Source organism: Lampetra planeri, chromosome 31, assembly GCF_965212315.1.
Source record: "Lampetra planeri chromosome 31, kcLamPlan1.2.h2, whole genome shotgun sequence".
NCBI classification, from domain to species: Eukaryota; Metazoa; Chordata; class Hyperoartia; order Petromyzontiformes; family Petromyzontidae; genus Lampetra; species Lampetra planeri.
Genome location: NC_136137.1, coordinates 2,436,000 through 2,450,006, shown reverse-complemented (window position 1 = coordinate 2,450,006; position 14,007 = coordinate 2,436,000). Strand labels below are relative to the sequence as shown.

Genomic DNA, 14,007 nt, shown 5'->3' with positions numbered 1-14,007 from the left:
TCTCCACACTTGCACGAGAGACAGAGATAGTCATCGTCTCCATGCTGTGCACTTAGCGGGGGGGTGGGGGAGCTTAATTGCAGCCGGGTCTGTCCACGACGGCAACCCGGCACACCACATCACGTAGACCGCTCGCAACGCCTGTGGTCGCTGCTAGTCACGTGCCGCTTACTCCAGTCTACGAGCGACTTGAACAAAATATCAGGTGAGAAATGAATTATCGTTGGGACGCTTAAGGGCCACGGCTTGGTTCGCGTGCGCCTATTAAGGGTTAAGCTGTGGTGATGATGGCAGTGGAGTCAACATCGGTCACTCACACCTGACTATATTTTTGTCTCCGACACGGCATTGATGGTGTTCGTGGCCAAAACAGGCACGCGGCTAATACTCCTTTTAGCGCGTGTTACGTTTAATTCCCAATTGTAACGCGTTCGTAATGGCCATAAATGGATTCCGTATTAGTGCTGTCACAGAGAAGAAATGTCGCATTACGTCAAATATGCACGCGAGACCTCGGAAGCGAAGCAAAGTTGAAGCTGGTTAGTACTTGGATGGGATACTGGCCGGGAAAGCCACGTGCTCTAGACTCCGGGCGGCGATGTGCGCCAGCGGATTTCCGTGCGGTGGTGCATTTCGAGAATCAATCTGTGCGGAGTTTTTTTCGTGTCGCCCGCGCGTGTGCGCGGCGAGTGTTCTCCAGCCTCTCCGATTTCCTGCCAGCGGGAAGCGAAACGCGCCAGCAGAATGAGCTCAGCCTTTTCAGTGAAGCAGCACCCTCCTGGATTAAGCGGTGAAGACTCAGCGGCAAATTATTCGCATTACGATGTAATAATATAATATCGAACGCTGACAAGGTCTAACAACGGCTGTTTTATGTATCTGCGTGCAATCACGCGTACACAAAGAGCTAGGTGCTGGCGTGCTTAGCGCCCGTGCTTGATCATATACACATACACGCGATAAGTAAATTATATATGCATGTATTTACGACCCAAAAAAATCCTGAGCCCCTATCCCGTGCCGTGATTAGCCTAATAGAATTTATAAACCGCGCTCGGCTCATATTTCCCCTAATCCCGAAGCCTCCAGTTGATCGTCGCAGGCTGTATAAATTAGCGCCATCCCCATCCGATTCGCGGCGATTCTCCGGGCGCTGACGAATTAATTGATTGGCGTCTGGAGCCTCTTGATTGAGATGTAATCGACTCGGTGGGCGCGGGGATTTTTATTTTTTTATTTTCGTTTTTTGACATTCCACTCGACGATATTCGAGCCGTGCGTTCTGGGCACGCGCGGCGCGAACACGGCGCCACGCGGGGCCCCGCATCCAATTCTTCGTTGCATGCGGCCACACGAGACGCGATGACCACTTCGAGCATCGTGGTCGCAACTAGTCCGGCAGCTGGAGAGGCGGGGGGCGGAGGGGTGGGTTACGTTCGACGCGGCAAGATCGCCGTGCCTCGCGACGATGCACGCGGATTCTTTACACCTGCTGGGGACGTTCCCTGTGGCTGAATAAGGCTAAGGGGGCGTGTGGTCATGTGGCCCACCAAAAGGTGCTTGCAAATCGTATTCATCCCCTTCCCCCCCCCGTTAGTATGCGTCATGAGTAAATGGGTTAATTCAAATATGAGCACAGTTCCAATCTGTGTCTCCACATAGAACCAAGCACAAAGCGCCGTCAATTCTATGTCAGGCAGCATTTGGTCGAGCGAGCACACTCTGGACTGGTTTCGTTCTTCAGGATCTCATCAGCAGAGTCAGGCTTGTTAAACAAATCCTGCTGGATTAAACAGATCGGTTTGGAAAGGGTACTCGATACAAACGAAGGTTTGGTGAGACTTAGAAATTCGAAACCGGTCCAGATGTTTTTTTGTTTAGAGAGATAGAATTGAGTTAAGCTTTTGCTTTTATTTGCTTTTACGTATTCGGTTCTCGTTAATAAAAATAAAGTGTCCCAGATTTAGGGAGCGATGTCACGCAGTGGTGGTGGTAGTGGTGGTGGTAGTGGTGGTGGTAGTGGTGGTGGTAGTGGTGGTTGCGGTGGTGGCGGCGGAACGGAAGGACGTGGAGCTGAGTGGACTTGCCGATGACTGGTACCAGCGGTGTCAACATCGGCCTCTGTGGAGGAGGCTCGTGAAGGACGCTGCTGCTACTGGGCAGTTGGAGGCAGTTGCCCTCCAACAACAACGGAGGGCGGAGGAGCGACGCTCACAGCAACGAGCGGAACGCCGGGCGTCTAAGATGCAGCAAGTTGGCACAGTAGGGGGATACAGCAGGTGGTGCATCTACCAGTCATCTCAGTCGGACGACCCATGGCACCTGCTGGGTCTATCCCGTGACCCGTCAGCGAGCCATCGACACTTCACGTGGCAGCCTCAAAGTGCACCTGGCCTGGCACAGGCACCGTGGTGACGTCACCGTCACTTCGTGGCGAATGGCGGCTGTATTGGTATTGGTGGTGTGGTTACAGAAAAAAAAAACATTTCCAACTATCGAGTCGATGATGTTGGGAGTGGGCGATGATGAATTGCCTATAGAACACAAAGGCATGGCCAAGCGGTTTCCAGGACAGCGAGTTGCTTGCTGCACTTTGTCAAAAAAGTGCTCATTGTTAAAGGATGTGCTATGACCGACTGTTAATCTATATACGTGCACGCACAGTAGTATGTTATTGTGATAGAATGTGTGTATATATATAGAGCCCTGTAGTGAGAAATAGTGGCGTGCGGTAGTGTAGCAGGTAGCGTGCTACGCTACGAACCCGGGGACCCGAGTTCGATTCCAGCTCACGACCAACACCAGTGGCTATTATCTGAAAGGGGCATGGGTCTCCCCTAGGTCGACTCAGCCTCACATGAGTACCTACTACGGTGTGCAAACATCGCCACATGGGGAGACAGATGTGGTCAGGCGTGGTGCTGGCTAACCACACCCTCGTGTGCCGTGCCGGCCTTCATAGGTGCTCACTAACAGCACGGCCCTATCAGCTTGTTAAGGCTATAGGGGGTCTTTGTCATTGTATTGAGACATGTGGAACCAGGAAATATTATTCATCGTTATGTTTAGGAACAACAACAACCAATAATACAATCAATAGTCATCATCATCATCGTGGTCATTATTATCGTCCAATAATTATCATCATCCTTCGTTTAATGATCAATCATCTTCGCTGTCATCGACCAATCATCGCTATCATCATCAATTAATCGTCACCATCCATTCAGAAAGTTGGCGTAACAATGCCGCGTGCGCGTGTTGTGGGTGACCACCGCAGTGATCTGGTCTCTCGTTGTCGTCTGTTGGATTGTGTTCCTCACCATGGACACGCAGTGCCCCATGCCTCGTCAGAGTGGGACGTGCCGTTGATTCATCGGTGAAAATCGGCCAGGAGGTTACAGAACTGGGAATCGGAAGTGTGAGAATGATTCAATTTAGTTATTTACTTACCACGGAGGGAAAGGAAACGGTACAAGCAAGGCAGGACAAGCGACAAACATTGCAGACGCGACAGGAAAATAAAAGAGGAAGTTTTAACTGGATAAAAACAAAGCAATCGAACAGCTGCCCCAGATTCGCGACAATTCGACTGCTGGTGGTGACTCAAGTTTGCTGGAACTGACTCGAGCCCACTCTGGCTCTTCTTGTCGGTGTCACATCGTGAAGAAGCCGGTGCCTTCACTAAACCTGGCTGGTTTTGTACAACCATAATGACGTCGTCCCCGTAACTCTCTATAAATATAAGCATTCACAACTGCACACACGGTGAAAGAGCCACGTGTGTGGTGTTAGTCTCATTGATCTACCATAAGTGTAATCGTCTCTGAGATCCATTATCAATCCACTGCTGAATGAAGGCCTCCCACACCCAATCATATCCGTTCTGGATGCGTATTGCATCTTAAACGCGGTCATCACGCAACCCTGACGCCGAACCGCAGTAGGTCGCTGCTGGATCACCAACTGGACGAAGTCGCACGTGTCCGCCGTGGCGGATGCTGTCGCCACCGAGATACCTCCCTGAGTACAGAGATCTACGACAGCGCCACGCATGCGCCTGGTCTCCGTTAGCTCCCGGAAGTGAAGCAGAAGAGTGCTTGGATGGATGGCGGCCAGGCATGCCAGGTTGTCAGCTCTGCGGGGTCGTGCCTACGAAGTGCAATATTTCGTGAGATGTTCTTCAAGCAGCGATGCGAGCGCGGAGACGTTGGCAGTGTGTACGACGACGCACGGACATCGACTCGCAACTTCGAGCCGCGCAGGTTCAAGTGTCGGTCGTCGGTCAACGCGGCTCATCGTCCCGATAGGATGGCTCAAATAATAAGGACCGCGTTGTTCGAAATCCAGCGTGCTCGTCTTACGGATGGACCAGCTGCCAACATGGGGATGAGGAATGTCCAATTTCCGCGGAGAGGAGTTGATCGCTGGCCCACTGTTGTTTGATAGACAAAACCCCGTTGACTGAGCTGAGATTTGATTGACAAGTCCGAAGTAAGAGTGGTCAGTCACCCAATGCATTGTCAAGCCGTGGACCGTTCGATCAAACCCCGTCAGTTGCAAGCTCCACTGTCAACCCACTGTTGAATGAAACGGCTTCCCCATCGCCGCATCACGGAGGCGAGATGTTAACTACCTCGCCTGGTATGCAGGAGGTCGTGGGTTCGATTCCGACCCTGACGCCTGCTGCTGTATATTTTGAGTTTGCGGTGTCTCTCTCCCCTTGGTCGTGTGGCTTTTTCTCGGGGTCCTTCGGTCTTTCCCTCCACATTTATAAACAACATCGCGTTTAGAGTGTTTGGCTGCTACAAATGTCCACGTGATAAGCCACTTCGTTGAGCTCTCGCCGGTGGCCAGGTAGCTTCTGAAAAACAAGAGCTGTATATAGCTCAGTGGGCCTTACCTAACAAAATAAAATACAAAGTACATTTTAGCGTCAGTCATCGGAGATGATGATGATGATGATGTCACCACACTTCACGATGCAGGCTGGGTCAGCACGCGCTGGTTGAAGGGAAATGGGACCCAACACCGGCTCCGACATCGCTCCCATGTCCAACTCGGGTTGTCGGGTTCGCAGGTGGGCTCATAACTGCGCCACCACGCCCTTTGACGACGCATGCCTTCTTACCGACAGATAAATACGGCAGTTCATTCGCGTGTTCATTCGCACGACGTCCTTCGCAACATCAAATACGTGAAAAGTTTAAAGCATCAAACGTACAGCGTCTCCTGCAGACGCCTGAGATGAAAATCCACAAATTTGCGCGGTGCAATTTGTGGACGCTGCTGTGTCGATTCCCCGCCACGCATTGACGCGTTAATCGACATCAGATTTCTTCAACTGAACGGCGATTTGCTACGGAGCCGTCATGGACAGCTCCAGATGTGCGGTGGTTTAGTTCATCGCGCTCAGAAAAGCCTGGCCACCCCTCAAGTTCCATTCCTGGGTCGCGTGCTTGAGTAGCTCGTGCATCAATCCCCCTCGCCTGCCGTCGATTTGTTCACCGACCCACGATGTTGAAGTATAGTCGCGCAACAATCGCTGTACGCATCTCACGAAGCGAATGACATCGATTATTTCGTTTCGTCTAGACGCGCGTCTATTGTTTGTGTATGTACGCTGAGCTTTCTTTCGCACCGTACGTAGCCAACCGTGCTAATCGGAGGTGCGTCGGGCAAGGGCAAGGAACTAAGCACACAAAGCGGGTCGAAAGAAAGGAGTTTTCAATCTAAATTGAAAAGTGCGTAGCGCCAGTGGCTTGGTAACATGTCAATGTTTAATTGGGAGCCTGAAGACTCAAGATGCCTCGCGGAACCGTCCGACTGGAGGACCGCACGTGGTCAAGGCGCACACGTTGCGTGAGGTAGCGACAGCACAAACAAAGACAAAGATCCCCCCCATAGCCTTAACAGGCTGAAGGGACAAGTGATGTTATCGAGCACCTATGAAGGCCGGAACTGTACACGAGGGGGTGGGTGGCCAGCACCACGCCCGATCGCCTTTGTCTCCCCAGTGGCGACGTTTACACACCGCACCAGGTACTCATTTGAGGCTGAATCGACCTCGGGGAGGCCCAGGACTGGTTCGGATAATCGTCACCAATGTTAGCCGTGAGCGGGAATCGAACTCGGGCCACCGTGTTCGTAGCGCAGCGCGCTAACCGCTACACCACCGCTCCCCCACAGCGACACCACCGCGACACCACCGCTACACCACCGCACCACAGGCGCGCACGCGTGGCCACGGCGCCTGTCAAACCCACGGGTTCCGCTGACGGCGCCTTCCCAGAGGCAACACCGCCACACGGTGGCCACGACTTGCTACGACAACGTACGAAGCGACTCGAAGCCGCGCGCGCGTGGCGAGCCCGCAACGCAAAGATCCCCGACAGGAACGATGGTTTTGGTGACGACGATCCGACCGATGCGCAACGGGGGCGACCGATGTGCGGTCTGATTTGATCGAGGAGTGACTCGGTTGTCGACTGCCTTGAACAGTGGGTGCCTGGCCAGTGACTGACCAGTGTCTGGACTTGAACACTGCGTGACTGACCAGTGACTGACCAATGACTGACTAATGACTGACCAGTGACTGACCAGTGACTGGACTTGAACACTGGGTGACTGACCAATGACTGACCAATGACTGACTAATGACTGACCAATGACTGACCAGTGTCTGGACTTGAACACTGCGTGACTGACCAATGACTGACCAATGACTGAACAGTGACTGGACTTGAACACTGGGTGACTGACCAATGACTGACCAATGACTGACCAATGACTGACCAGTGACTGGACTTGAACACTGGGTGACTGACCAATGACTGACCAATGACTGACCAGTGACTGGACTTGAACACTGGGTGACTGACCAATGACTGACCAATGACTGACCAGTGACTGGACTTGAACACTGGTTGACTGATCAATGACTGACCAATGACTGACCAGTGACTGACCAATGACTGACCAGTGTCTGGATTTGAACACTGGGTGCCTGGCCAGTTGTCTGGGTGCCTGTGTTGTCACCTTACTTGACCAGGAGGTGACTGAGTTTGCTGCTGCTGCGGCTGCTGCTTGTAGCCGGTTCCCGTGGGGATGTGCGGAGCTGTTCCGCTCGGGGTGATCTGTCGGTCACCGAGCTGCGGCTGCTTGCGGAGCCCACGGGGCGCTCCCAAGGAGGCCTTGGCACATGTGGGTCGTGTCGCATCATGCGTGTTGGGTGGGGGGAGGGAGCGGTGGCGCAGTGGTTAGCACACTAAACTCTCTACCTAGCGAACAGAGCTCGATTCCTAGACCTATCGTTAACCCAGAAAAGCCTTCATGAGGCTTAAGACGTATGCCATTATTTGCAAGCACATTCCGTTCTACAGAAACTCGACATATGGAATTTCGTTATCACGTAACTTGTGCATTCGATATACGTTGTATTAAATTCGCATTTACGGAATTGTGTACGTATTCATCTTCTTGGTTCTTTCGGTAAAGTCACGTAGAAGGGAAATAATAAAATAATACAAATAAAACATAATAACATACAATTCTCACGACATTTCGGCCACAACGCAAGCAGCCGTCCTCAGGTGAAGAACAGGTCTGTCGGAAAGACAGCGTCTGAATGGTTGCGTTGTGGCCGAAACGTCGTGAGAATTATGTTATTATGTTTTATTATTCCTATTTTATTATTTCCCTTCTACGTGACTTTACCGAAAGAACCAAGAAGATGAATCCCTGCAGTCACGAAAGCTTTAAATCGAAATGTGTACGTATTGTGTCAAATGCACGGTAGACCTGTGTGTGTGTGTTAAACGCTGCTGTTGGTGGCGTTATTTGATTACATGACAGGGAGCGGTGGCGCAGTGATTATCGCACTGCCGCCTTTGTCTCCCTAGTGGCTAAGTTTACACACCGCACCAGGTACTAATTTAACCCAAGGAGAGGCCCGGGACCGGTTCAGACAATCGTCACTGGTTCCGCCTGCAAGCGGGAATCGAACTTTGGTCGCCGGGTTGCTAGAGCGTTAGAAACGCTCCACTGCGAGTAACATTAAAAAGACAAAGATCCCCCGTATAGACTTAACATACTCTTGGGGCAAGTGCTGTTAGCGAGCACCTATGAATGCCGGCATGGCACACGAGGGGGTGGGTGGCCAACACCACGCCCGGCCGCATTTGTCTCTCCAGTAGCAATGTTTACACATCGCATTAGGTACTCATTTGAGGCTGAGTCGACCTAGGGGAGGCTCCGGACCGGATTAGAGAATCGTCACTGGTGTTGGTGGCCGTTAACGGGAATCGAACTCGGGTCGCTGGGTTCGCAGCACAGAGCGTTACAAGCGCTGCACTGCGAATCAACAACATTCGCCACTAAGTGGCGGTGACGTCACCACGACGCTTGTGCCAGGCCATGTGCACCTTGAGGCCACGTGAAGTGTTGAACGCCCGCTGGCAGGAGGTCACGGGGCAGACCCAGCAGGTGCCAGGGGTCGACTGACCGAGATGAGTGGCTGATGCACCACCTGTGCCCCCTACTGTGCCAACTTTCTGTGCTTTAGCCACCCGGCGCTCCGCTCGTTGTTGTGAGCGTCGCTCCTCCGCCCTCCGTTGTTGTTGGAGGGCGACTGCCTCCAACTGCCCAGTAGCAGCGTCCTTCACGAGCCTCCTCCACAGAGGCCGATCTTGACACCGCTGGTACCAGTCATCGGCAAGTCCACTCAGCTCCACGTCCTCCTGTACCACATCACTCCATCTCTTCTCTAGCCCGTGCCGCGCCCGTTTAGTCCCCTGGATCCGGCCGAATCAACACGCACACACACGCGCGCAGTCACACTCACCGGCCTGCCCTATCTGCGTGTTCCTTTCAATTCCTCCCAACTGGTGACCAACGTCTCGATAAGGACACAACCTTACGTGGGCTGTGTTTGACTTCATTTCGTAAAGAAACTGCTTCGTTGAGAGCTTACTACATTTGCGCCACCACTGGCCGCGTCCCTCGCCTGAGTCAACGCCTGCTCGCTCGCCCGCACGCAAGTTCCGTGGCCTTCATCCAACAGCGGATTGATTCTGGTCGCTGTGTCGGTCATGCGAGTGTGTTTTTGTTGTTTGCCATACTTCACCACGCTGGTCTGTGCAGGTTGGTGAATAGAGGGCCCCCCTCTCAATCGCCACTGGCGTTAGTCGTGGCCGAGTTCGGAGCGAAGGGCGTCAATCATTGCTCCCCCCCCCCTCCTTCTCGACCCCCCATTGTCAACTTCGCACAGATCCATATTTGCAAATGCGGTTGACAAGGTCAAAGAGTGAGTCGAGCGGCCGGGTTCAGGATGTGGTCAAGTGGAAATTCTCTTTGGGCACAAAAAAAAATCGGTAACGTGGGAAATGAATGACGCCGCTCTGGTAGTCGAGGTGACTGTCGGCGTTGTGTGTGCCTGAGTGCCATCACCAAACAGTGCCGGCGGAGTACACAAAACCTCTCTCTTTCTCTCTCATACCCCGTACAGAGATCTCCAGTGAAGCACCAGCAACTTTTGGGGCAGGCGCCGTTAGCGGGCGACTACCTACTCTGTCCTGAACGATTTAGGGAACATATCTAATTTCGTTTTTTCGAACAAATATTGCGATTTGATTTGCGATTAAAATGGTTTAACTCAAGCTTCAGTTAATATTCACTGTGTAATAGATTTAATACATGTGATGGAGCATTACCACATGATACCATCACAATATGAACTGCTCTATATAGTCTAATGCAAGGATGAGAACGTAACATATGTGAATTGCTTCCAACATGTATTTATTCAAATGTTTTTTTTATTGAAATAGAACAATGAAACATAGATCAATTGTTTAGTTAAATAAAGTTATTGTCATAAAAAAGAAAACAATTCAAATTAGAAAGTAATAGGACTTTTAAAATCGCAGCCTTTGCGATTTGCATTGTTTCAAATTACGATTTCGAATCGATGAATCGTTCAGCCCTACTAGCTACCCAGTCACGCTGGAACAGCATGCAAGGAGGTGGTGTTGTGTGGTTGGCACCAAAGCCCTATCCATCCTTGTCTTCCCACCAGCATTGATGTCGACACGTGTTTAGACGCCTCAACCAGGTACTCTACTAATTTGAGGCTGAGTCGACCTAGGGGAGGCACATAACCGGTGTTTGGAATCAGTCGTCACGGAGGTAGGCAGTGGCTGCGAACTCAGGTAGCCGAGTTATTTTCGCAGTGCGCTCGCCTTAACAGACTGTACGGGCAAGTGCTGTTAGCGAGCACCTATGAAGGCCAGAACGGCACACGAGGGGGTGGGTGTGGCCAGCACCACGCCCGATGTTTTTACACACCGCACCAGGTTTTCATTTGAGGCTGAGTCGACCGAGGGGATGTCCCAGGACCGGTTCAGATAATCGTCACTGATGTTGGCCGTGAGCGGGAATCGAACTCCGGTCGCCAGGTTCGCAGCGCAGCGCGCTAACCGCTACACTACCGCTCCCCACACACACACGCACACGTCTAGCATGACCTCAGCGAGTGCGGTATTGACCTTGGGGATTCTTGTGCACAAATAGAACGACACGAGAAGTCGTCCGTCTGGATTCTCAACACCCCCCCCACCTCCACCCCGACGTGAGTTCAATCTCGCGAGATTTCATTTCGAATCCACAATCGATTTGTTATCAATTCGGATAAAGTATTCATCGTGAACACGACACCGGAACGAGTCCCGTCGCCGCCATGGTTTGTTAGCGCACCTGGAACACCCGAGATGGATTACCACCTACGGCTCACAGAATACGTCTCGGACATTCCACAGAACGGCTCAGGCCTTCAAATTAGTTCCTGGCGTGGTGTGTAAGACATCAGCACTGGGAAGACAAAGACGGCCGTGTGTGGTTCTGGCCACATAGGCGCTCACAAACAGCGCTTTTGCCCCCAACAGCCCGTACTGGGTATACGGGGGATCTTTGTCTGTGTGCAGTGGTTAACCGACGTCGCTACGATCCTAGCGATTCAGACTGCAATGAGCGCCTCGTGCGATGTCTGAGCATGGCCACTCGGGAGACAAAGGCGGCCGGGCGTGGTGCTGGCCACCTGCCCCACCCCCTCCCCTCGTGTGCCGTGCCGGCTTTCATAGGTGCTCGCTAACATCACTTGCCCAACAGTCTGTTGGAGGCTACACGGGGGATCTTTGTCTCTGTGTTTGTGTGTTTCGATACCGGTCTAGCAACGAACATTCAAACAGCATCGCCCATTCATTCGCTCGAGTTTCCTCTCTTCTGCTCGCTCGACCTCTTTTGAATTAACAAATCGGCGTCTCACGCATTTACACAAAGACACACACGCACACACAAAGCAAAAGTTCCCCCGTATAGCCTACACAGGCGTTTGGGGCAAGTGCTGACAGAGACCAACATTTGAAGGTCGGCACGGCGTACGAGAGGGTGGTGTGGCAAGACACTACTCCCGGCCGCCTTTGTCTCCCCAGTGCCGACCATGGATAGATAATTAGTTTCTGATGTTGGGTCGTGAGCCGCGAGTGTTTGGGAACCGGTCTAGCAACGCGCAAAAAACGAGTTCCCCCATCCAATCATTGTTCGTTCTCTCGTGCGCCCGCTCGGTCTCTCTCTTGAATAGGACAAATCAGCGTCCCACGCACACGCTCACGCAACAAAGACAAAGATTCCCCGGATAGCCTGTCACAGACTGTCACGGCAAGTTGTGTTGGCGAGCACCTATGAAGGTCGGCACGGCACATGAAGGAGGTGGGTGGCCAACACCACGCCCGGCCGCATTTATCTCCCGCCGAGTGGCGGTGTTTACTACACACCGCACCAGGCACTTGTTTGAGGCTGAGTCGACCTAGGGGAGGCCCAGGACCGGTTCAAATAATCGTCACCGGTGTTGGCCGTGAGCGGGGATTGAACTCGGGTCGCCGGGCTCGTAGTGGAGTGCGCTAACCGCTACACCAACGCTCCCCACTAGAACGCGCACGTACACACACACACACGCGCACGCACAAAGAACACACACACATACATACACACACATACACACACCTACACACACGCGGGCGCACATTGCGCAAGACGCTTCGTTGGACTCTGGTAGGCACCTAGACGCGAGCCGTATTGTTTGTGCTGGCAGGTACAAAGCGACGACATTCCGTCACCGTAGGCTACTCTAACACACATACACACAGCCGCTCCTTCGCGCCCATATATAGCCAGGACTTGGCAATGGCCTTAGCCTTGTGGGTGAGCCGGCGAGTCAAGGGGACGTCTGCTTGGCTCCTTCTCTCTGCTGAGGGGCCCAGGTTCTGGGTGATTCCACCCCGTGTGACCGAGCTTGACTTGGTCACGTGGACTCGCCTTCGTCTCTTCATCTCGTCTCGAGCCTTTCTCCGGAGGCTCCTGCGGCAAGCCTTCAACCTGGAGCAATGCCAAGTCCGGAGATGTTATCTCTCTTCTCTCTCTGATTTGTTCCAGTTCGAATCATCTCCGTCGCTCTTAGAGCGTCCTCCGTTGAGCCGTTCCTCGTTGGCATTGGTGCCCTGTCCAAACTCGCCTTCGCTAAAAATCTCCTATCTCGACTTTTCAGCCTTCTAAAACTTCTTACTCGTTGCCAATGTTTCCCGTCCATTCAGCTCCCGTCTTCGCTGAGTCGTTCTAGTTTGGGCATCTGTCCGTCTTTGTAGAGCTGCCTCTGAAGACATGTCCAGGTCATTTGACGTCTCTGAATCACCTCCACCCTGACGTTTATCATCGCGAACCCCACGCTCTAGCCCTGCCGCGTCTCTTTCTCTAGCCAGCCAAATGAGTAACTCTTCATGTCACGCTTCCACATACTCACGACGCGATTCTGCGAAGATCGTGAGAGTTGCCAGCACGTACCGACAAGATGATTTGTCCGTCTTAGTCGTGGGGGAAAGCGGGGGCGCTTGTGTTAGGTGGTGTGTGTGTGAGATTGTGTTAGGTGGTGTGTGTGTGTGATTGTGTTAAGTGGTGTGTGTGATTGTGTTAGTGTGTTAGGTGCTGTGTGTTAGTGTGATTGTGTTTGTTAGTTGGTGTGTGTTAATGTGTTAGGTGGTGTGTGTGTGTGTGATTGTGTTTGTTAGGTGGTGTGTGTGTGTGTGTGATTATGTTAGGTGCTGTGTGTGATGTGCATCGCTAACTCGCTCTATAACCCTGGCTAGACATTGCTGTTGATGCTGTTGCTGCTGCTGCTGCTGTAGGTTGTGGATTGGGCTGGTTGGCAAATTGAAGCTCGTGATGACTGGAAGCTGATTTATCGCTATGCATGTAGCATCCGCTTTGTTGTTGTTGTTGTAAGCATCGACTGCTCGACGACGATTGCTTGGCCAGACTTCACGTCGCAGCATAGACATCAGAGCATTGGACAGCAAGCAGTACAGTACAACCGTGGATGGCGCTGCACTGCGCTCTGCTGCCCGCCACGTGTTACAGCCTCGTCGATGCCGGCCTGTCTGTGCGTGGTTGGTCACCCGTCCAAGCCCTGTCCAGGCGCTGACCTGCTGAGCTTCCGAGATCTTGCGAGGCAGGGCGCGCGGCATTCCGAGCTAACATCGGAGCTGCGTCGCTCGTGCGTTTGGGGGCCGGAGTCGGCAACGCCGCGTCTCAGGAATGGCGTGCGGTGCCTCTTTAAGGACCGCGTCGTGGGCCGTTATTTATTAAGGGACCACCACCGTCTCATAGCCACCCACACAGTGGCATTACGGGTTTTTTTTCTTTCATCGAATTTTTTTTATTTTCTTGTTTTTTCGGTTTCCAACCCCTTGGTGTGGGGGGACAATAACGCACACAACCTCGTTGAGACAACAACAACAAACTCCACCACAACCACCACCACCCCGATCTGGTGTGCGTGTCACGTGTGCATCTGAACTTCGCGTGGCAGTCCACGAGGTCGACTCAGCCTCGAGTGAGTGACGGCCGATCCGGTGCGGCGCGTGAGCGCTCGTCTCGGTCGAGGACAGAGGCGGTCATCGC

The 14,007-nt window shown here is 52.7% G+C and overlaps 1 pseudogene; it reads right to left on the bottom strand.

Annotated features, from left to right (window-relative positions):
- The window catches only part of LOC144729020 (neurexophilin-2 pseudogene), a 38,250-nt pseudogene extending 24,679 nt beyond the window's left edge, over positions 1–13,571 (bottom strand).
- Between the last annotated feature and the right edge of the window lie 436 nt (positions 13,572–14,007).